Source organism: Fukomys damarensis, unplaced genomic scaffold (genome assembly GCF_012274545.1).
Source record: "Fukomys damarensis isolate Sample0158 unplaced genomic scaffold, DMR_v1.0_HiC HiC_scaffold_21, whole genome shotgun sequence".
NCBI classification, from domain to species: Eukaryota; Metazoa; Chordata; class Mammalia; order Rodentia; family Bathyergidae; genus Fukomys; species Fukomys damarensis.
Genome location: NW_022900933.1, coordinates 756640 through 778974, shown reverse-complemented (window position 1 = coordinate 778974; position 22335 = coordinate 756640). Strand labels below are relative to the sequence as shown.

At 44.5% G+C, this 22335-nt stretch overlaps 1 protein-coding gene across 1 annotated transcript in view; it reads right to left on the bottom strand.

Moving 5' to 3' along the window:
- The window catches only part of Peli2 (pellino E3 ubiquitin protein ligase family member 2), a 123302-nt gene that overhangs the window by 89912 nt on the left and 11055 nt on the right, over window positions 1–22335 (bottom strand). The gene's annotated exons all lie outside the window — the stretch shown is intronic.

Genomic DNA, 22335 nt, shown 5'->3' with positions numbered 1-22335 from the left:
AAAAAAAAAAAAAAAAAAAAAAAAAAAACCCAAAAACAAATCAAAAAACACAAAAAGAAAACATGGAAAGATAAGCCCCATGGGATTCTGATGCAGGAGCCCAGGTCTGCATGTGTGCAAAGCTCCACACGGGGGTGATGTTCATTGGCAGCCACGGTTGAGAACCCACAATGACCAACAGTATGTAAGTCCCTGACCTACAAACGTTTGCAATGGGAACTTCCACAGGTAAACAGAAGGAGATTCACGGGTGCACTGCATGAGACTCACTTCATCAGATGGCAAGGTAGCTCTTGTCTGGATGCACAGGGTGAGGGCCAAAAGGAAAAATCACAAGGCTCTGGCCTGGCCAACTTAGGGGCACAATTAGAAACAGTAACAGGGTTAGCAGGGGCACTAGGGAGACATCAGCAGGCACCGGGACAGGGAGATCTACAGACCCTGACGGGCTACATGTCTAGGGGCCTTCGGCATGGAGTGACCATTAAAATCATGACAGTAAATGAAACTGCTCAAGAAAAATACGCAGAATAAAGAAACAAGAAGACTGAGCTGGTGCCTAGGATGAAACACGTCCACTGACATAGGCAGAAAGACCAGAACCAGGAGAAAGTTTTATCATGAAAACAAGACAGAATTTCAACAGGGTTCAATCAGTTCAGAGGTCAGTCATGAGAACAGAAACACATAGCTACCATCTAGAACGCAGAAAGGGGGCCGGGGATTTAGCTCAGTGGTTCTGCCGCCTGCCTCACAAGTTCAAGGACCTGAGTTTGACCCTAGAACCAAAAAAATAAAAAATAGAATGCAGAATGGGCTGCTGGTGACTCACCACCTTCAGAACAACATGAAACAAGCAAACGTCCTCAACCCTGAGCCCAAGTTTTCACTCCCATTCCCACCTCTGCACAGCCATGCCCTGAAAAGCACCTCACACCCGTTACTCAACTTCCGGCACATGCCGTCCTACTCCTGAGCCGGTGACTACTGGATCTTTGCCCAAGATGAAAGAGTGCATTTGGCCATGGGTCTGACATTGAACACCCTCCACCCTCACATCCTAGAAGTCTCCTGGCGGCTCTCGTGTTAAGGAACACTTCGTGGTATGTCCAGGAGGGTTGTGAACTCACCGCTTCTCCACTGATTCTCCTCCCCTAAAGCAGGGCTGGCCTGTAGGACATGTGGCTTGTTTCCCAACGGAACACAAGAGTGATGCTCTGAGACTTTCAAAGCCCTGCTGCAGCTCCTGCTGGGTCTGCTGGGACCCTGAGAACCCTTGTTTGTAAGACTCTGACTACCCTCGAAGCACTATGCTGGGGAAGACGCAGGTACTCTGATTCCAACCACCTGCTATGGCACCAAATGTGGGTGAAGCCACGACAGACTCCAGACCAGCACAGCCATTAGCTGACTACCACCAAGCAACCTTGCTGATGTGTGGAAAAGAAGTGTCCGAATCCCCAGCCAGCTAACAGAGCCACTGCTCTATGGGGAAACTGACTACACAGTGACTGATTCCTGGAACAAGTAGCCCAGACCATTCAACAGTCTTTCTGTCCTTATTTCATGATCTCTGTGTACCGGTCCCCAATCTATTGCAAACCTAGCCTGGCCACCTTCTCCTGACAACCATGACCACCTCTTCCTCTCCACCCTCCCCACTCCTCGGCTGGCCCAGCTGCCAACCCCTCCTAGGAAGCCAAGTGATTTCAGAAGGACCCTCTTTTGTGTAATGGGTCCCAGACATAATCATGAAATTCTGCTTACAAAACCAAAGAGTCACTGTTCCACAAAAGAAGGTCAGAATGTTCCCTACCCTGGCAGGATTTTTCAGCCATTAAGTTTGCAGAAATAAAACATCCAAGTGCTGCTGACACAACCATTTCTTGCTGCGCAATAAGGGTATTCTAATTCAAGCCCTCAGGATGCCTTTCAAGCTTCACATTATTTAGAGAATTTCTAAAACATTTATTTACTTAGTAAATGTGTGACAAAAATTTAACTCTTCGTACATGAAAAACGGACAGGTGGTCTTAATAGTAAAGGTATCTGAAAGCTGCAAAGAGCAACAAAACGCTGTGGAAGAAAGCTCACCAAGTAAATGGTTTTTCACAATTTATAACGGAGGATTCACATGAACATTAATGTGAATTAATAACATTACTATGTGCTTCCTAACTGACAAGAAACCCTACAAAGGGGGCACTGCACCTAGTGGACAGTGGGAAGACTCAGAATGGTGAAAACACAGACAGACAGCTGGAGAGGTCAGGCAGAACTCAAAGCCACATCCAGTTTTGTCTGATTCCAAATTTCCTCCTCTTTCCAGTAGAGAATGCTGACAATTTTTCAGTTCAAGGTGTTTTAGGCATGTAACACACAGATACAGTCTAGTCTTGAGATGGCGCCTGCCACCTAAAAATGTATTTGTCAAGTAGAGGTTCCCGGGGCTCTCCATCCCCCTTGGAGTCTTCCCTGGTGGTCTCTACGGCCTGCGCTCTCACAGCAGCACCAGTGGAATGGGGGGCGGCTCTGGCGGCAGGGGCATCGGCAGCAGCCAACCATCCTGTTCCCCAGATAGCACATGGATGTTTTCTTACAGACTGAAGGCTCTATCCGCCCTCAAGGTGGCATCTCCACCAATTCCACCAATAAATCACAAGCAACCACTGTGACCAAAGGAGACTGCGCTGCAGATGAACGGGACAGGGACAAGGGAGTCAGCGCACAGGGGCTGCAAACGGCCAGCAGACCATCGTGTAGCCAGGGCACTGCAAGTGTGTAAGAAAACACACATCAGCCAGCGAGGCCTGAGAATGCTTTATATAAACAGTTCCAAATGCAATACCATTCAACCTGTCACACACAGCACTGCCCGCCCCGGTGCACTGATGATGCTCAGAGAGACAATGTTTATTTCCCTGTGCCTAAGAAATGCTGCCCGTTGGAGTCCCACCAAAAGCAGACTTTGATTTCAGTCTGGGGAACTAATTATGGCAGCACCATAAGAAACGTCTCTGGAGACGACCCGCGGCTACTCTGTACACAGAGCCTCATGCAGGAGACCTTCCTGGCCTTGGCCTTCCCAGGAAGAGCCTCAAACCCCCTTCTGCTTGGAAGGGGTCTGTGCTCCATGGAAGATCTATTAAAAGGAGGGGAGGGGAGGGGAGAGGGACAGAGAGAAAGCGGGGAGAAAAGGACAGAGAGAGAAAGAGAAAGGAGGGCGGCAGGGGTGGGCCAAGACTCAGGCCTGACAGCTGACAGACTGTGGGGCGAGGGGAGTCAAGGCAACAGATTCAAACCCACCCCGATGAGTGCTAAGTAGAGTAGGGTAAGAAACAGTACAGGGAGAAGAAAAGCAAGAAAATCAGAGCAACATGGTTCGTTTTCTTTTGGTTTGCCTTTTGGTGCTGAGGAGTGAACTCAGGGCCTCACTCATGCTAAGCACACACCTTACCACTGAGCGACGCCCCACGCCCCAGACAGTGCGTTGCCCTGTTCTCTGGGGTATCTGTTAGCATCTCCTGTACGTGTGATTCCAGCTACGGAACAAAGTCTCCCACAGCAGACCCAAGAGACAGCGCAAGCTGACCTTCCTTCTGCCTTCTACCAGTCGGCACTGGGTGTCCTCTGAACAGACCCCTATTTCTTCATGTACCCTCTTTACCTCTACAGGGTCTTTAAAATGGGGAATTGATAAAACAATGAGAATATCAGTGTGGCAATAAGGATCATAATGTACAATTTCTAATCCAGCCCTTTTCTTAGCTAGCTCTGTGGATGTGCCTCATGTTAACTAAGATGGGTCTCAGTTTCCTGAGCTAAAAACTTACCAATTCCATTTTACAGATCCCCAATCCTCTCTCAAAAATTTCCATTCAATATGGAAACAGAAGAAGTTGCATCCAAATAAAATACTGGCATCGTTAAGACCCAGGTCGTTATTTGGATTTATATTGCTGCTGCTATTTACAAAAGTCTTACAAATCTTGATGGCAACTGAGATATGGTAGTTATACCACAGGTAGCCTTTTTCTTATCTTGAAGTTTTCCAGCTTCCTCGTGCCAAAATACTTCCCAAGGTTAACTTCGTGAAACAGTTCTTTGCGCCAGGAACCCGGCACTGGACCCGAATCCAGGAGACTGTCGCCTGCTGTCCCTGTCACCTGCTCTTTCCCCCAGGGCAAAAGGCTGGCGTGACAGGAACAGGCCTGCATCCCGGCTCCACCTCTGACCAGACCCCGTGTGAATGCACACAAGTCCCTCCGCTTCTCAGTGCTCTAGATCCTTCCCCACAAAGTGGGAAGGCCCAGAGTGGTACCGGGAGACATGGGTCCTCTCCAGCTCAGCAGAGGCCTGGGCTCCCGGCCCGACCTCCTCAGCACCAAGCCCAGGATAGCGCTGGGTCAAGCACTGGCCTTTCCTGCTTTTACTTCACTCCTGTCGGTTCCTGACAGTCAAACCCCAAGTTCTTCCTTCCAGCAGGATGCTGGAAAAGGACGAGCAAAGTAAATTCTGTGTAGTAAGAGATAAAGAAACTGTTTCTGCGAAAATAATACTATCTAATATTTAGCTGTTTGCTCCTCTGAAGTCTCTCTCTTCCTTTTTTATTTCACACCAGTACTGTCACTGAATCACGTAAGGTAAGTTTTCACTGTATCAAATCTTTAATTTTTGAGCATCACTGGAGGGTAGAACAGCAAACAGTTTTCACTAAGTACCTGAAGGTAAGCAAAGTGCCAGGAATAGGGAAAGCTACTTGTGCTACTATTAAATACTAGTTCTTTAGGACATGTTCTTTCATTTTGCGTCTGGATCCAATAATCTAAAATATTTCCAGCTAAGTAAATATTACAGTATTAGTGCTTTAGGTCAAAGAATCTGTTTTTCTTTAACCCTACTGGATGAAAAATAATTTTTAAGTATTGTCCTATAGTAATTTTGATTTCTAAAGAAGAGAACATATGACAAGAAAAAATAAATTCAAGACTAAACAAGTAAAGATTTACCATTATACCATATTCCAGAACTACAGCCATTGTAATGTTCCCCACTTGTGTGTCTATTTCACCAACGCATAACTTAGAGGAAAGTCCCACGCATCTTTTATTAGTCAGTTAATATTTGCCTATTTTCTCCTCTCGTCACCAAAATTAAGGTGGGCCATTGCATAAACCAAAGGTGGTAAATGATAATCTCCGGTCCCTCTTCCACATGCCCCTGAGCACATGCCCCTGGTGCTTGCTATCTCTGCCTGGGACTCTGGGAGGCCTCACGACCTGCTCTGGCCCTTGGGTGGACTGCTGACAAGCAAATGCTCACGTCATGGCTGGCAGCTGAGGAAGCTGTTAGAGCCACAGGAGAGGGAAAGACTGGAGGAGCTCCAGACGACGGAGACAGAGTCCGAGGCAGGCCACCACGCCTGCAGCGGTCCCCTCCAATGGCCCACACACGTGTTGCTTTAAGCCACTGAGTTTTGGGATGTTTTGTTACATGGTAGCATATGGCAATAATTAACTATGCTTTGCCTGTCAAAGGCAAATTAAATAGCTTCCTAGGTTCCTAGGGATTTGGGACTAAACGTACACAAAATATCAAAGAGAAACCCTCTTAAAGTTTTAGGTATAAAGAATACTCTTTCATCAGAGGAAAAAGCCTAAAATTAGAGATAATTTCAAAGTCATCCTTTTTAAGATGGTGAATTTCTTAGAAATGCATACTTAACAGGATAATATCAAATTGTATATATGTAATCTTTCCTTTCCATAAACTCTTATATCCAGTAATTGAGCCAAACTCCGTGTGTATTCAAACATCTTAATCTCCAATCAAATTTACTCACAAAAGAATTAAGACAAAAATGACTAATTATTTGGCAAAGCACTGATCCTTTTAAATCTGTTTATACACACTTCTACTGCTGCTATAGTAAGAAGGCTCTAAAAATGAGCTTCTCAAAGGCTGCCTCCGAAAAAAGAAGTGTTTTGAACTAGCATTAGACCTGTCATTGAACATGCGGTACACTGTAGGTGCAACAAAGAAGCCTGATTAGTTGACCAAAAATTTGAGAGTATTAAGCCTGAAACTAAAACTAATATTGAGATCTCTGTATCGGTACTATTCCCAACAACTAAAATAATCACTTGGAATCTGTTTTCCTTTTTAAAAATTTCAGGACATATTTCTTTTACTATTTTGAAAAGAAGCACACTACAGTTATTGGAACTTTTAGTGTGTGCATAGATAACCTTTAGAAGTTCCCAGAAATACAGACAAGCCACAGCAAGCAAATTCAGCTCTGACCATAACCAGGCAATGCCTAAATCACTCACTAAAGAAATATTTAATTGCTACCACATGCAATAGTGAACTCTCAAAGCAATTTGTTAGGAAGTATTTTAGCCTTGTTCAGTTACCCATGGCAGGATTTTAGAGTAACAAGTGACTTTATACAAATATAAATGCTTTTTAAGGCACTATAAAGCATGCTGGTGGCTTCCCATGATGCATGAGGTGCCACATGGAGTCAATCCTTTTGGATAGTATGTTTCTAGAATACCTGTGTATAAACTAATAGCTGAGCTGGGAGATTAGAAAGTATTTACAATAAAGATGTGCACAAAGCCAAGTTTATATCAAAAATTGGAAGGCTCCAAAAAGTTGCATTTTATAACTGCAAAGTAGCAGGTGAAGGTAGTCAAAGTTCACAAGTGCTCTAAGCCTCTCTGTGGTAAACCCAATGCACCACACCCAGCTCTCCAGTGCCACGGAAGCACATTACCTAGAAGCTCATTTTGGTGTGGAGCAATAACCCATTAGCAGTTAAAAAAAAAAAAAAGATGGAATGGAAAAACTCTTCATATTCATCGTGAAAATATGTAATATCCTGGCTTGTCAATTATCACAAATCACATAGCACAGTACATTTACCTGACTACTAGGAGCCAGTCAGCGTATCTCAGCAGAGGGAGTACATTATCAAGAACTCAAGAATCAGAACACACGAAAGGCTTTCTCTAAATCCCCCTACTTACAAATTTGTGACATGTAAGAAGATTTTTAGAAAATTTTTACCAATACTCAGGAGCACAGTTTGAGAGCTACAAGTGACCCTGAGATACACTAATTCATTGCAGAGAACTGTAACATTCAATATGTTAGCTATGGTACAACTGCAGCTATTTAAACCCAATTTAATTAAAATTAATATTTAAAATTCAATTCTTCACACAAGACACATTTTAAGTCCTCAAGAGCCATATTTTTAAGTGCTCAAGAGCCATATGTGGCTAGTGGGACCAGGGCAGATGTCTGGGATTTCCACCACTTTTACGGCCACAGAAAGTGCTGCTAGGCCCCATCAGACTCTGCACAAGGAGTGTCTCAGCCCCACAGCCAGTCAGAGCAGGGGTGCTGAGTCCTTGTTCAATTTGGGCCTCACGAATGCTAGAATTCAACAGGTTCTGAACACCACATTTGTAAAAGAGTTCCCTGGAATACTGCCAGGGCTAGAAAACAGTCCTGAACTTTTCATCTCCCTGCTTGAAGCCGTTTTTTCTCTAACTAGTAATTAAGAAAATGTTCTAATGCCTTAAAGAGGGAAAGGAAGCAGGCAAAAAAAATATATTTTGCTTGAGGCTGAAGCATTTTCTCTAGGGACACACACTGGAATTTACAATACAGTTATTAACAAAGTGTGACTCACTCACAAAACTCATTTTATAAAACAATTTCCAAATTCAGTCATTCCAGATACCAAAGGCATCTGATGACATTCTCTACCATTCCAGGTTAATGTTTTTAAAGAGCCTAAAGGAATATTTCCTTCACATGGTTATTTAAAGATAAAAGACTAAAAGCATTGGATTAAAAAACCAACAAACAGGTCCCTTCTTATTTTATTCAATACTGTTTTAAAAAAAGTTCTAGCCTACTCAATAAAATTAAAATATAAATAAGGGGTATTAACTATTATAAAAGAAGACACAAAGCTAGTATCAATGATACAATAATTAAAACAAAATTTGTCTTAAAATAGCTCAGCACAGTGGTACTTATCTGTAATCCCAGCTACTGAAGAGCTGAGGTGGAATACAAGTACCAGGGCAGCCTGGGCAATTTAGCAAGACCTTGTTTCAAAATACAAAAGGGCTAGAACAGTAACTCAGTGGTACACTATCTGCCTATTGTGCACATGGCTCTGGGATCCATCCTCAGTATTAAAAAATTAAAATGAAACAATGTATTACTTAAGAACACCATCACAAGCCAATGGAACAGAAGAGAATTGGAATCAGATCCTTGAGTAAATATTCAGGTAATGAAGAAAAGACCACTATTCAGTGAAAAAGAAACTACATCATTCAATCAACTGTGCTAGAGAAACTGGAGTTGTTATGAAAGAAGAAAGAGTGCAGACCCGCATCTTGCATTCCACTGCACAATGCTCTCCAAGATACTCAAATATCATGGGCCAAGGATTTAGCTCAGTGGTGCCGCCACCTGCCTCAAGTGCAAGGACCAGAGTTTGATCCCCAGTACCCCCGACAAAAAAGATAATCATGAAATTAAGGAAAACAAAGCTGACTATCTCAACCCTGGATAAAGAGTAATGTTCTTACAGGTGACTATGGAAAAGTCTGAAATTTCTGTATGTCTAAAATTATAAAATCACACATTCAACAAAGCTAGAGTAAAACATTGGCAATCACAAGACAAAACATAATTTCCTTTAATAGTTAAGTATTTTTACAAATAAAGGGAAAAAAATCCCAATAGGTACATAATAGAAAAACTGGGCAAAGAACAATTCACAGAAGAAACAAATGGCCGTGACTAGTGCACAGTTTTTAACTGTACGATCTCATCTGAAATTTTTTAAATGCATTGTTTCCAAACATATTATCAAACTGCTCACAGGACACAGTATTCCGATATCCCCCGGTGAGAAAGTTAATTGGCACCATCTTTACACAGAATAACTCAGCAATGCACATCTGTACCATTATGAAAGGACTCATGTACTTAGTGATTCAAATCTGAAGGAGCCATCCTAAGAGTGTAATCTTGACAGGGAAGCCAAGTTTTATGCACAAAGATGTCAATTATGTAATTATTATAATGGTAAAAGATAGTAAATAACAAAAATTAAGAATGGATTAATTAAATTTGGGGGGTCTGTCTGGGGTTTTTTCTCCAGCATTGGGGATCAAATGTAGGACCTTGTGAATGCCAGGCAAGCACTCTACTACTGAGGGTAGAACACCCTCCACCCAGTAAGGGTTCAGCAGATGGCACACTTCCACACAATAAAATCACTTTACCTCAAATTCTTAAGAGCAATGAGAGAAGATTACGAGAACCACAGAATACAAAGTACGTATGATATCATCTTTAATGTTAAAATATTTAATATGCATAGGAAAAACTGCAGTAAAAATACCAAGGTATTTACAGTGGTTGTATGCTTTATGATCTGACCTGTATCTTTTTGTATCTTCTAAATATCTATATTGAATGTATTTCTTTAAATCAAATTAAACATTTTACAAGTATGTATCTTGTTAAACAAGGCATCCTCTTTGTTTTCATTTCTAATGAGTAATACTCCAGTTAGATTTGAAACCAGAAAAGAAAAGACTCAGAAAAGAAAACCAACATTCAGGATGAGAAGGTTTCAACACTGCACAGGGCTCCAGGAGGCCACTGCCACGTGGATGCACTCACAAAATGGGGAGGAGCTGCTGCTCTACAGAGGACCTCTTACACCTATTGTTCACCTGTCCTTCTTACACTTTCTTCTTTAAAAAGAAAATCCCACATTTTCCGCTTCTAACACAGGTATTCTTAATATGGCGATGCCTAAAGTTTTTTAATACAGAATCTTAGTCAAAGTTTTAGCTCATGGAATTTACCACAGGGAACAAATTGTTTTTAAAGCCTAAAGGCCTACTTTGGAAATTGAAAGTTTAAAATCTCACTCCTCTAACTCTGAAAGGTTTCTGGATGAATTCCAAACAGTCAAAGAGAATTCTCATTCTGATTACACTCAAGATCCACAAGGGTTTAGGGCAAATAAACACAGGAGCTGCAGGGAGGCCGGGCCCCGGCCACCTGGCACAAGCCACCCCACATGGACCAGCAAGGTTCCCACAGGGTCACAGCAACAGAACTACTCGGAAACAAACCAACAAGCTGAAGAAGTTTATTTTCAAGTTAAACAGGCCTTTCTTCTGTCATCCTACTCACGGCTTTTTAAAAAATATATTCATGCTAAAAAGCCTAATACCAAATGTGCAATACAGTGTGTGCAACTTCGCACAGTGGCCTGGCCTGTTCCCCTGCTCCAAGTGTAGAACAGACCCTCAGAAGTTAAGCCCGAGCGGGAGAAGTAGTGTGCACACAGCACAAATCCCACCGAGTGACTGCAAGACGGGGTAACACCCGCAGGAAAAGCAGCAGCTAGAAACAACTGGACTGACAACTTGTCAGTACCTCCCACTGGCTTGAACCACACTGGCACAGGCATGAATGACACCCACGGGACAGGACCAGCAGCCACACATAAAGACAATGGTCTCATCCTCAACACACTGATACACATTTTCTAACCGGCAGCAAGTGGAAATGAATTTCAGTGTGTGAAACCCGACTTCACGGCTGTTTTTACAAACATACTTGCTGCGAGAAGTTAATGTTGGTTATACACGAAAGCGGTTGCACACAGAACATTTCATTGGCTTCCTGGTACATTACTGGCTGTAGTGAGGAACAGAAGTTAAAAACTGAGAGGTCAACAGTATAAATACAGATGAGAAGCCCTTCCCACAATGACCCCAAGACCTGAGAAGGCAAAACCTAAACGTTCTCAGGACCTGCTCTTCATAGGCCTGTGGCCACCCGGGGAGCCCCAGTACCTGGTTTTCCTCCCACGGGGAGCCTACCCATTGTCCCCAGTACTCCTTCCCCCTCTTCCTTTAAGTAAAACAGTCATCTCAACCACTAGCTTTCCTGTAGCTTCCTTTCATGTTATGGATGATCCTGAAGGTTTTATATGTATTAATGTAATCCTCACGTAACACTGAGGCAGGCAGTCCTGCTACCCTCATTCTACGGATAAGAAAAGAGGCACAGGGAGGTTACACAACTTTTCCAAAGTCTCACAGCATTTAGGAGTCAGAGCTGGGGACCTAACCAATCCATATGAGGGAAGCCCTGTGGTTTTCCTTACTGCTCGGTGTGGTCATGTGACTGTCTGGGATTAGGATAGATTGTAATGGTGTGCACAACTGCCAGCCCACTCTCCTTAAAGTGGAAACCAGGGCCCCAGCCTGTCTTCCTGGACGGCTGGAACCCAGACTGGAGACAGGACAGCTCCTACCCTCAGCTGAATCCCTGAGAGAAGCATGACACGCAGCGGGTCCCTGCAGGACACCACAGACCCCGGCAGCTGTGGACTGCTCAGCTTCGAGCTGTCTCATGGGAGGAGACACATCTCTGACCTGCAGCAACGCTGCCTCTGCATCTTTGAAGTAACTATGTTAAAACAGTTTCATCTCATTTTGCTTTGGCCCCAAACTTTATCTTCTTAAAATCTACTAATACTGCAATTTGTTTCTTTCTTTTTTCTTTGGTACTGGGATCGAACTCAGGTCCTTGCAATTGCGAGACAGGTGGTAGAACCACTGAGCTAAATCCCCAGCCCTTTAACAGAATCTAGTTCTTAGCTTAGGTCCAGACAGCAACTACAGCTTACTAAAAGCCTACGTGACACTCGTCAGCACACCTTATGTCCCTATGTCACTGGGGCAGGACCTCACCTTGGGCACACCTTACATCATGAGTGTCTCACTGAAGGAAGATCAGCTGTCTTAAGCTTTGTCTAAAATACATAACATAATTAATGGATACAAGTACGACATTTTCTTTACTTTCTAGTATTTTACTGTAACAGTAAAACAAGCCCAAATCTAGTGATTAAATAAGAAAACTCACATGGCTGTTTAATAATAAATGCCCGTCTTGCTAGGTGCACACACTAGGCAGGGTGGCACGCACACGTGCACACACACACCATCTACACACTCAGGTTGCTAGCACTGTGCCCACCCCTGCGCAAGGAACCCTTGTTACCCACTCGGCCCACATTCAAACACCACATAGTCATGCAGAGCTTCACTAAAATCCCACGGTGATGAAAGCTTACAAGCTTGCGGGCCATGTGACAGCTGTCCAGGTATGCAAGTGGCCCACGTACAGGCACTGGGATGTGCCTGCTTTACTTCGTAACAAACCTGCAGGGACGGCCCTGTTAGCATCTTCATGCAGCAGATGAGAAAAAGACATGGGGCAAGTAACTGTATCCCCATGAAGCCAGAATAATTCCCAACATTTGGACTTCACATCTGAGCTGAACAGGTGAATTCTAAGGGATGAGGTATTACCGCTATTGCAGACCATGTCCAGGGCACCCTGGCAAGACAGTGCTGTTCAAAAGCAGGTCTGTGTACATACTAGGGAGCACTGAGGTCGAAGCACCTGGGCATTGGGAATGACCAGGATGCACAGGGAGAGGGCAGGCAAGGATCCAGAGCGCAGGAGGTGAGCCGCTGACGTAGCTCACTGGCGCCATGCCTGCCTCGAACGTGCAAGGTCCTGAGTTCAATCCCTGGTAGCTGGTACCTACACCCCCCAAAAAAAAACACTGCAGGAAGAACTTAACTGAGAAGTAAAACTCCACCAAGAAGGCACAGAACAGGAGGAACAGGAGACCTGCATCAGACCCCTGCAACTGCTCCCAGGGGTCCCAAAGAGGCTACGTGCAGGGCTCTTAGGATGAGACGGGCTAACAGCACTACCAGAACACTGATGGAGATAACTACAGCGCCTGCATTCTCATTTCTCACATCTTCTTCCACCTTCAAACATGACAAAGCTAACGGAATCTATCATTTCCCTAAGTCACATTCCAAAGGTAAAAGTCATTTAATCTCCCCAGACTTCAGACTTCTCATCCATAGATCTACGGTTTCTCTATACCACTGGTTGAAGGAACTCCAGGGCCGCCAGGACCCCTCTGCCAGCTCTAAGACAGAGGGTGACCAGGACCCACTGAAACTGTGGCACAGGGGAGGCTGCTCTGGACACAGCCCTGTCAAAGGTCTCCTTGTGTAAAGTCAATGGTGGCTTCCTTCTCCTGTTTCCCCGCTGTTTGTATCAGGTCGTCTCAGTCAATACAAATGGTCTAACCAGTTTAAACATGCTTGTGCTTCAAATATCTAGAACCTTTAAAAGGTTGGGAGACGTTTTATTTCCAATCTTTAAAATAAAAGCTTGCAGGACATTTTCTAAATACAATAAAATTTCCAAATACTGTAATAGCTAAAACTTTGAAACAGCCCAACTGCCCTTCAGTTGGAGACTGGAAAAAGAAGATGTGGTTTTTCTATAAAATGGACTACTACTCAGCCATAAAGAAAGAGAAAATAGATTCATTCATAGGAAAATGGACACATATTGGGGCCGTACTCTTAAATGAAATAAGTCACACATGTGTAAATACTGAGTCGTTTCTCTGGTGTGAAAAACTAAAAGTGTAAATAAGATACAAATAGTATAACTGACAATGGGAAATAGGAAAAAAAGGGTAAAGGTGTAGGGGAAGAGGGAAGGGTAAAGGAAAGGAAATAAGGAAAAAGAAAAAATATGAGAAAAGGAAAAAATGGAAACAAAGTCTTTGTAAATAGGAGAGGGAGGAGGGGGTGAAGGGAGGGCAGGGGAATGGGGAAAAATGAGAACCAAGACCTGTCATGTAGAGGTACAAGATCCCAATGATGAATGTAACTGTGCTGTATACCTAAAATGTACCAATACACTCAATGAGAGAAAACCACCACCACCACCACCACCACAAATACTGTATATGGACACATATGTAAACATTTTTAATGAAGTACTTCCTCCTAAAGTTCACCAACAACCACTCCACAAGTCACTACTATGTCAGATATAGTCTGAGCTGAAGAACATTTATCTTAAGAGTGACTACTGGATGTAATGAAAAATAATAATGGTAACAGATAATGAGCAGTAATTAAATTATATTGAATTACTAGACATACACAGCATTCACTAAAATACATCTTCGTTCGTACAGTCTGCTTAAATGAATCTCTTTACTTTGGCTTATACATGGGAAGTGTTTTTTCCGTGGGTATCGCGTAGTTACCAGACACATTTCATAGATACACTGTGCTTTTTGCCAGGGACTTCATCCCTATAGTCTTTCCTCCTCAAACTACTTTGCTTTTGAGGTCAAAGTCCTGTGCTTATTTTTCCATACCCCCACCTTAAGAAGGAAGGTGGGAGACATAATCAGAGAAGACCGCATTATTGGAGCTCTCCTGGACAATACTGGTGATGTCTAACCCACAGTTCTAGCAAAGCCACCTTTGCCAGAACGCAGCTGGGCCCAGCTTCAGAAGCTACAGGGCCACGTCCTGTTAACACTGTCACCACCATCGACAGGAAGAAGGCAGGAAAAGGACACCCTCTGCACATCAAGCAAAGGTGCACAGTGTCTTTTAAAAAATAACAGGAGTAAAACACAAAATATTTGAGAATAGTATTTGTGCTCTTAGACCAAGAACAGGAAAAGAAAGCAAGCAAGGAATTTCGACAGGCATCTTGGCACCTACTCACAGACGTGGCAGGGGGAAATGCAGTGAGGTGGCGGGACTCCCGAAGGTCAGGTAGAAACGAACCTAGCTGGGTGATGAAAAGACTTCACAGCTGTCATGTGCTTCAGAAATCTCCAAAAGGACAAGACGGGCTCCAATTCCCACGGAAATGGAGGCGGGTCCCTGACCTTCTTCCCTCACAGTGCTTCTTTCTGGGCTCTCGCGCCCCTTCTGCAGGCGATAAGGCAGAATCCCGTGTGTAATCACACCAGCAAGGTGCGAGAACAGAAGCAGGACAGGGGATGGACTGCGGCGTGCCAGGCACCTAACCGGAACACACACAGCAGGTGCCGCTCCTCCACCACCACCCCCCTGACACTTGGCGAGCTCTCCTAGGAGTTCCGCACACTCTTTGGACCTGGCTCCACAGCTATTGTTTCAGTATTAGCACAGCTGTGGTTCCAGCCTCTTATTTGCTTTCACAGAAAGACCCATATCCTAAAACTGAAGTCCCGGGATTAAGAAGCTTGGTAGAATATCAGCAACCTACACTTGTGGGCATGCATGCTTCCGGTTACTGAAACAGGAACGCTGATGATGCGCGTACCTCCTAGGAAGCACAGCGAGTGGGCTGGGTCTCCACTGTCCTGAAAGGCCAGGACCTCACATGTTCCCCCCGACAGTCACAGACTGCATCTCATGTTTCACATCTGCCCCCACGCCGGCCCTGGAGACCCATTCTCCCTCCTCTTCATCGGGGAACCCCTGTGAATGCACACTTGGGGCCAGGCCTACACTGAATGATAGGTTCAACCATGCAAGAAAGTCCATGCTACCCAGGAGCACAAGGAGAAAGTCTGGGAAAGAACCGGAGCCCAGGAAGGAAGGCAGGAATGGGGGAGTGGAGGGTTTTAGACAGCCGGCGTACCTACACTAGGTCTAGGAAAGACACATTTCCACGTGCAGAGGAGACACGGACTACGGAAGGCACTGTCTCTCCGACATTCAAACCCGGCTCTGCCACAGCCCAGACAGACAGCAGTGGACACCAAAAGCACCATGCATTGCTGAGTGGCAGGCTGCACCAGAGATGGGGGGAGAGGAGGCAGGCAGCACTGCAGGGCCCTTTTACCCCACGGGACGGCAGCACTCCATCCTAGAATGAACGCACAGGCACACACGGTAACAAGGTCCCATCACCTGTGTTTCACTGATGATAGATCCCTCCAACAGCGCTGTAAAGGATGAACTAGAATGGAGAAAAGACAAAAAGGGATCAGGAGGCTGGAGCCACGGCCAGGACAGGAAGGACCTCAGACTGCAAGGAGGAACATACAGCTGGGAATGTGAAGGAAGCATCTGGCCGACCTGGAGGCCCCTTCCACCCCCCAGGGAGGGAGGGAAGACCGTCTCGGTGCTGAGCTCCATCTGTGACAAACGCATGACACCAACACCGAAACCTCGACCTGTCTGTCCCGAGCCAGCTGCACACAGGACATGCAATCTCGCACCACAGCCGGCTCAGACCCTCTGTCACCCTAATGTGGTGCCGGCTAAATGGTACCCAAGCTCCCCCTTCTGACAAATGCCCAGACCACAGCCTTCGAAACACCCACTCTTCCTCCCACACATTCACGTCCCTCCCCTCATATCCAAGAGCTAAAGCTAGGAAGCCCTATCCTAAGAGAGTTAAGGCAATGGGACCTTGTTTTAACCCACCTAGGGATCACCACAAGGGATTTTTCCAGATTCCAGAGACAAATGGTTCATATAAAAAAAGTGTTCTGCCGGCCTACAAGTGCAAGATCCTGAGTTCAATCCCCGCTACCAAAACAAAAAACCAGAGTACATGAAGAGAAAAAGAATTATTATTAACATTAAATTTCAGAATAAAGAAAGGTCCACAGAATGCCATTTCACACAATTTGGTGCTGATGTGGGAATTCAGAACACTGGCAGAAGATGGAGAAGCCACTCATGCCACCCCACGACGTCCACAGTGAATCCCTCCTCTGCCTGCACATACGTGCCGCCAGTCAGGAACGGCAGAGGCAGCACTGTGGCTGTGGCCAGCAAGATACTGAGTGCAACAAGGAGACAGCCTTTCTGGAAGTGTTTGGCAGCTTCTTTAAAAGTTACACAAACACATATCAAAACGCCCTGTCCTTCCACTATTAAGTACCTAAGACACCAAAACCCGTGCAACTGACCAGAAAGCTACTGTCTACCAAAACATTATTCACAATGGCCAGAAACAGGAGACAGTCCGAGTGCCCTTCCACTGCTGACCGTAGAAAGCCAGTGTGCTGCATCCATTAACAGACATCATCTAGTCTAAGGGAACCAAGGGCTAACTTGCGTCTAAATGAAGAAAGCTAAAAACATGTTAAATGAAAGACGCCAGACACAGAAGGCTAACGACTACACCATCCTCCTCATCCGAAACTTCTGAAAAAGGCCAAGTTACATGGTATGGACTGAGAAATCAGCGACGGCCTGGAGCTAGGACAAGAGCAGGAATCCAGTACACCCTGGGAAGGGAGCACCATGGGGACCGAAAGTGTTCCACAGTAGGGCTGAGGGGATGAATTCATAAACGAGTGCACAAGCTGACTAAACCACGGACCACACAGGGAGCAGGTGAGCCGTATCACGTAAAGTCTATCGCAACAAGGTCAGAAAAGTACAAAGGCAGAAAAGAAAGACTGACCTGGTAACACAAGCAAAAGAATCTCTCGGCATGTAAACATGGAAACTCCACGACAAGGACTGTGCTGGAACCTCCCCCGACCTCAGATATTCTCTTCTTGTGATGTGTTATGGCCGCCTGTGTCTAGATGTCCCCCCAAAGCCTTGTGCAGTCCAAGGTGGGGCTTTTTCAGAGGTGTGTGAGGCTGGAACGGACTCGTGGTGCAATTCCAGGCTCAAGGGCACTAGGATTAATGGTGTGAGTGCTGCCCGCCCTAAGTAGCCTGGGTAGGATAAAGGAAGCAGAAAGATGCTGTTAAAGTCCCTTGCTGCTTTGCTACCTTTGGTCTGCCATGAACTCTCGCCCCTCTGCCTGTGCCACTCTGCCTTGGAGCCAGCTGATTATGGACTGAAACCTCTACACACTGTGAGCTACGTAAACCTTTCCTCTCTTAAATTGAGGTGTTGGGTATGCTGTCTCAGCAATGAGGAAAGTAATGAAAACCACGTATGTATACATTTGTACTACACCGTCCACGCCTCAAGGCCCTAAGACCTTGGACATGCCGTTGGCTTTGCATGAAGGGTCCTCCCAGCTTGTCTGTCGCCTGACAACTCCATCTCACCCTTACCATTCCAACCTGAGGGCTAATGCATTCCACCACCCAGCACCTCAAACACGTCCAGTTCAACCATGAGCACACACCATATGCCAACAGTGTGTCCGCACCTCCTCTTCCTACTGAGCCAAAGAGGGCTTGCGGCCATGTTTTGGGGATCCACAAGATGTCAGGAACCATTTTAAGTCCTCTTTTCCAAGGCACCAGAGTGTACTGCATTCTGAGTCAAAATGAGGCAGACTTACCACTCTCATTCCCTGGCACTAACAAGAAAGCAACCAAGGCAGATGTGCTGCGTGCACTATTCACGTGGGGCCGCAGAAGGCCGTGTGAAATCACACCGTCCTCTACGAGAACCAAGACTCTGCAGTTCCTGGACAAATCTTCTGGTGGGAAGACTGAATCAGCCACCAGACTCCAACGCTGGCCTGTGTGAGTAAAAGCCATATTTTGTACTGCAAATAATGCTTTTGCTTTAGCAAAACAACATCATCTGTCACATTAAATTAAGGCAGTAAATTTGGATATCAATGGCTTTGTAGTTTTATATTTCATTACAGACTTTTGTTTATAGCTGTAAGAGACATAAACATAAGAGGCTTATTCCTAGCTACCAGTCTCTACATACGAGTAACATTGTAACCAAAGGTAAGTAACACTACTGACTGCACAAAGCCTTGCCTTTCACAACAGAACCCTCTGTTACTCAGTGGGAGAAGCAGTGCACCAGCACCTTTCCACAACAGAGTCCCCGTTTTCCCTTTCAATAGCCCCAACCCAAGGCACAGCAGACACCTTTATAACGTGACTGAATAAATGAGCTTGCAGCACCCTGCTACTCCAAATCTAGAAGAGCAGGGACTGTTACTATCTGATACCGTCTTCAACTAACTGATTTTGAAATTTTAAACTGAGGAATCAGATACAAAACTAACCAAGCACTGAACTAGGAGAAAAAGGGAAGCGGGGCAGTACACTATTTCAACATTAACCCATCAAGACACGCATCTAGAGGTTCCCCCCAAAGCCTCATGCGGCCATCTGGGGCTTTTTCATATCTAGGGTATGTGATACTGAGATCAAGGATGTGATGCGGGGCTTAAGTGTATGACGCTAGGATTAAGGAAGGCCCATCCTGGGTGTGGGTGGCACTACCCAAAAGGCGGGAAGCCAGAAAGGGATAAAAGGGAGATGCACACGGCTGCTACTGCTGCTGTCGTTGCTTGCTGCGTGCTGCCTTATGCCTGCCCTGCTTTGCCATGGACAGTTTTTCTCTGCGATGCCCCTCTGCCATGCCGCCCTGCCTTGGAGCCAGCTGACTGTGGACTGAAGTCTCTACAAACTGTGAGCTAAAATAAACATTTCCTCCTCTAACACTGCGTATTGGGTTTTGTCTCAGCAATGAGAAAAGTAACTCAGACATAACCCAAGTAAAGAATATGAAGCATTTCCTTGAAATCCAGGATTTAATCTATCACTCTCTTTTAATCTTTCTCTACCTTCTCTTTCCAAATTGGGCCTTCCACATCATTCTTCTCACAATGGAAATGCTGGCAAAAGGGAGAGCTGGTGATAACTGAATAGTAGCATGGACAGCCTTATTCATTTTATGTACTTGACAGCAAATCACTGTACCAGGCACTTTACTAAGTGCTGGTGACAGAGGGTCAGAGGGCCAGGAGTCCAGAGATAAGGTAAGCAATAAATAAATTATAAATAGAAGGGACAATCAGAAATGCTGCCAACTCCTATTCTGTACTTATCGTGTCCATAAATTTTATGATCAGTCTATAAATATTAACAATTCTCCAACTACATTTTGCATACACTAAGTGTGAAGGTCAGTGCTATGTGTCAATTTGTCTAGACTATAATCTCTAATTATTCAATCAAACATTAACTTGTGGGAGTCTGAGAAGGTATTTCCTAGACGGGTTAAAGTCCATCTTTTAGTTGACTTTTTATAAAAGATATAGGAGGCTAGAGTTAACCAAATGATGTCAGGGTAGAATGAAGAGTTATACAAATATGAACATTACTTTTTGGGTTTACATATGTATTATTCCCCTTTCATAAAAAATAATGAATATACCAATGGAGGAGAAGGAAGAGCTCTTCTCTATAGAAGAATTCAAATTAACAAATGTAAATGTAATGAAGAAAACCCAAAACAACAACCAGGCAAACAGCACAGTAATTAATAACTGTTGCAGGCAAGATCAGCTGATGGAAGAAAGATCAGTGGAAGATAACTTAAGGAGAGACATGAAAGTTAGCTGGGCGTGTCTCCCCAAGATATGTATCTATTACGAGGGGAAAACAGTACCTTTACAGGGCAGACTTTAAGCAGGCATTACCTTAGCCAAGTGACAAAGGTGACACATTTCATAGCCACGCCCTCCAGACGTGATGACTGACATTGCCTCTGTAGACTCCCTGAGAAAACTGTGCAGCCTCTGTTTTGTAGTAAGAGTGCTTTACACCAACCAAAACTGAGATATTGAAAAATAATCGATCCATACGCAACAGAAGAGTCACAGTACTGAAGAACGTCAGAGGCCGGAGCAGACCATAGAGGCACACACTGTGACAGCCTGCACCGGACTGCAGCCCAGAAGATAAGAGAATAAAACTGGTGTGATTCATATAAGCACTGTACTTTAGGTTTTAGCATAGTGCCAGTGTGAATTTCCTACTTTGTGCCATAGTTATGAAAATTAGTAATCTTAAAAGAAGCAGGGTGAAGGGTATAACTGAACTCTATCATTTTTACAATTTTCGTGTTATATTAAACTTATTTCAAAGCATAAAGCAAGAGAAAATGCTGCAGTTTAAAAACTGAGACTTAAATCAGGCCCAATATTTTTTAAATTTGTAAAAACAGTGCAGTAGTCAGACCCTTTTGATTTCAAAGAGGAAGTCTCTGTACATCTTATAAATATTATAAACAGCAACCTATGCTTTCTATAAAAAGTGTGCTACAATCTCTTAATTTAAGATGAAAAGACACTGCCTAGGCAGGGACTGAGTGGAGAACGGAAAAGAGGACGTGCATGTACGTAATTACGCAGAGAAGGGCTTGGAGAGGCATCTGCTCATCAGTTGTTTAATGAACCCCTACTAAGCTCCCACAGAATTCCAGGTGCTTGCCAAGGATACTCCTGTGATGCAGACCCCAAATTCATGGATCTCACACGCCGGTGAGAGAAAGACAAACACCAAGCAAACAAATACAAAATAGATAAATGCCGGGGTGTGGTGTAGGAAGGACCACATAGCATACACCAGATCACCAGGGCCTCAGAAGCCTGACCAGCTCAAGTAGGCCCTGGGCATGATTGAATTCAGTTTCCCTGAAGAGCCTCCAAGCTGCTATGGGAAAGGACCAGCAAGAACCACATCATAGCAGGGGTACTGCCCGCTTCCACCATGACTTCCTCTGAGACTCGAGACTCTACATGACTTAGGCTCCTTTGCACATCTGTAAATTTTCTACATCTTTAACAATGAACACATTCACTATACCTTGTTTAAGAAAAGATAATGATATGTAAAAAGAAATCATGAAGTACCTCAATTTTCCATTCTTGTGTCTGTAGATTTCTAGCAACTTTTACATTTTTCCATTGTAACTTTTTTTTTTTCCTAATAATAGCATTCGGGGATACAACAGAACAGAAAATGATTTCACTTTCTTATTTGCAAAGAAATGGCTCCAGTTGAAATGTACTCCAAGAGTTTCTAAAGTTAAATAAGAAGCTCAGAGTTACTTGTGCAAACTTTGCTTCTGTGCCTTGAATTCCCACCTTTCTGAAAATGTATTAACTGTGACTCCCTGAAGGACAGCGGTGGGTACATGGGTGCGAGGGTCGGTGAGAGATGCTCAAAGGCCCTGTACTTTCGGACGGTGGGGGGTGACGTGGAAGGTCCTGCCGGAGATGGTAGCAGTATGTCCCAGACGCGCTCGAGATTTACAAGTGAGTAGTATATACACCACCTATTTGTTTGATGAAAAGTTGAGCCTGTTTCAACATAAAAGGGTGAACAGAAAAGTGAAAGGTAAAACAGACACTGGGTCAATACCTGAAGCTCTGCTCAGGAGCACAGAGCTGCCTCTTATTTCAAAGGTAACTAAAGAGGAACAGTGAGTTCAAGATGCAGTAGATGAGAGGTCTAGAACAGCAAGGATGCTGACGCCACACCACAGAGTCGCACGTAGCATACCTCGCAGCTGCCAAGCTTTGCTAATGCCTTTGTCTAACACTACAAAGCATTTTCCACACAATGAAATACTATGGATCCAGGAAGATGGTCCATGAAACAAGTCAGATCCTCAAAACCATGAGGCA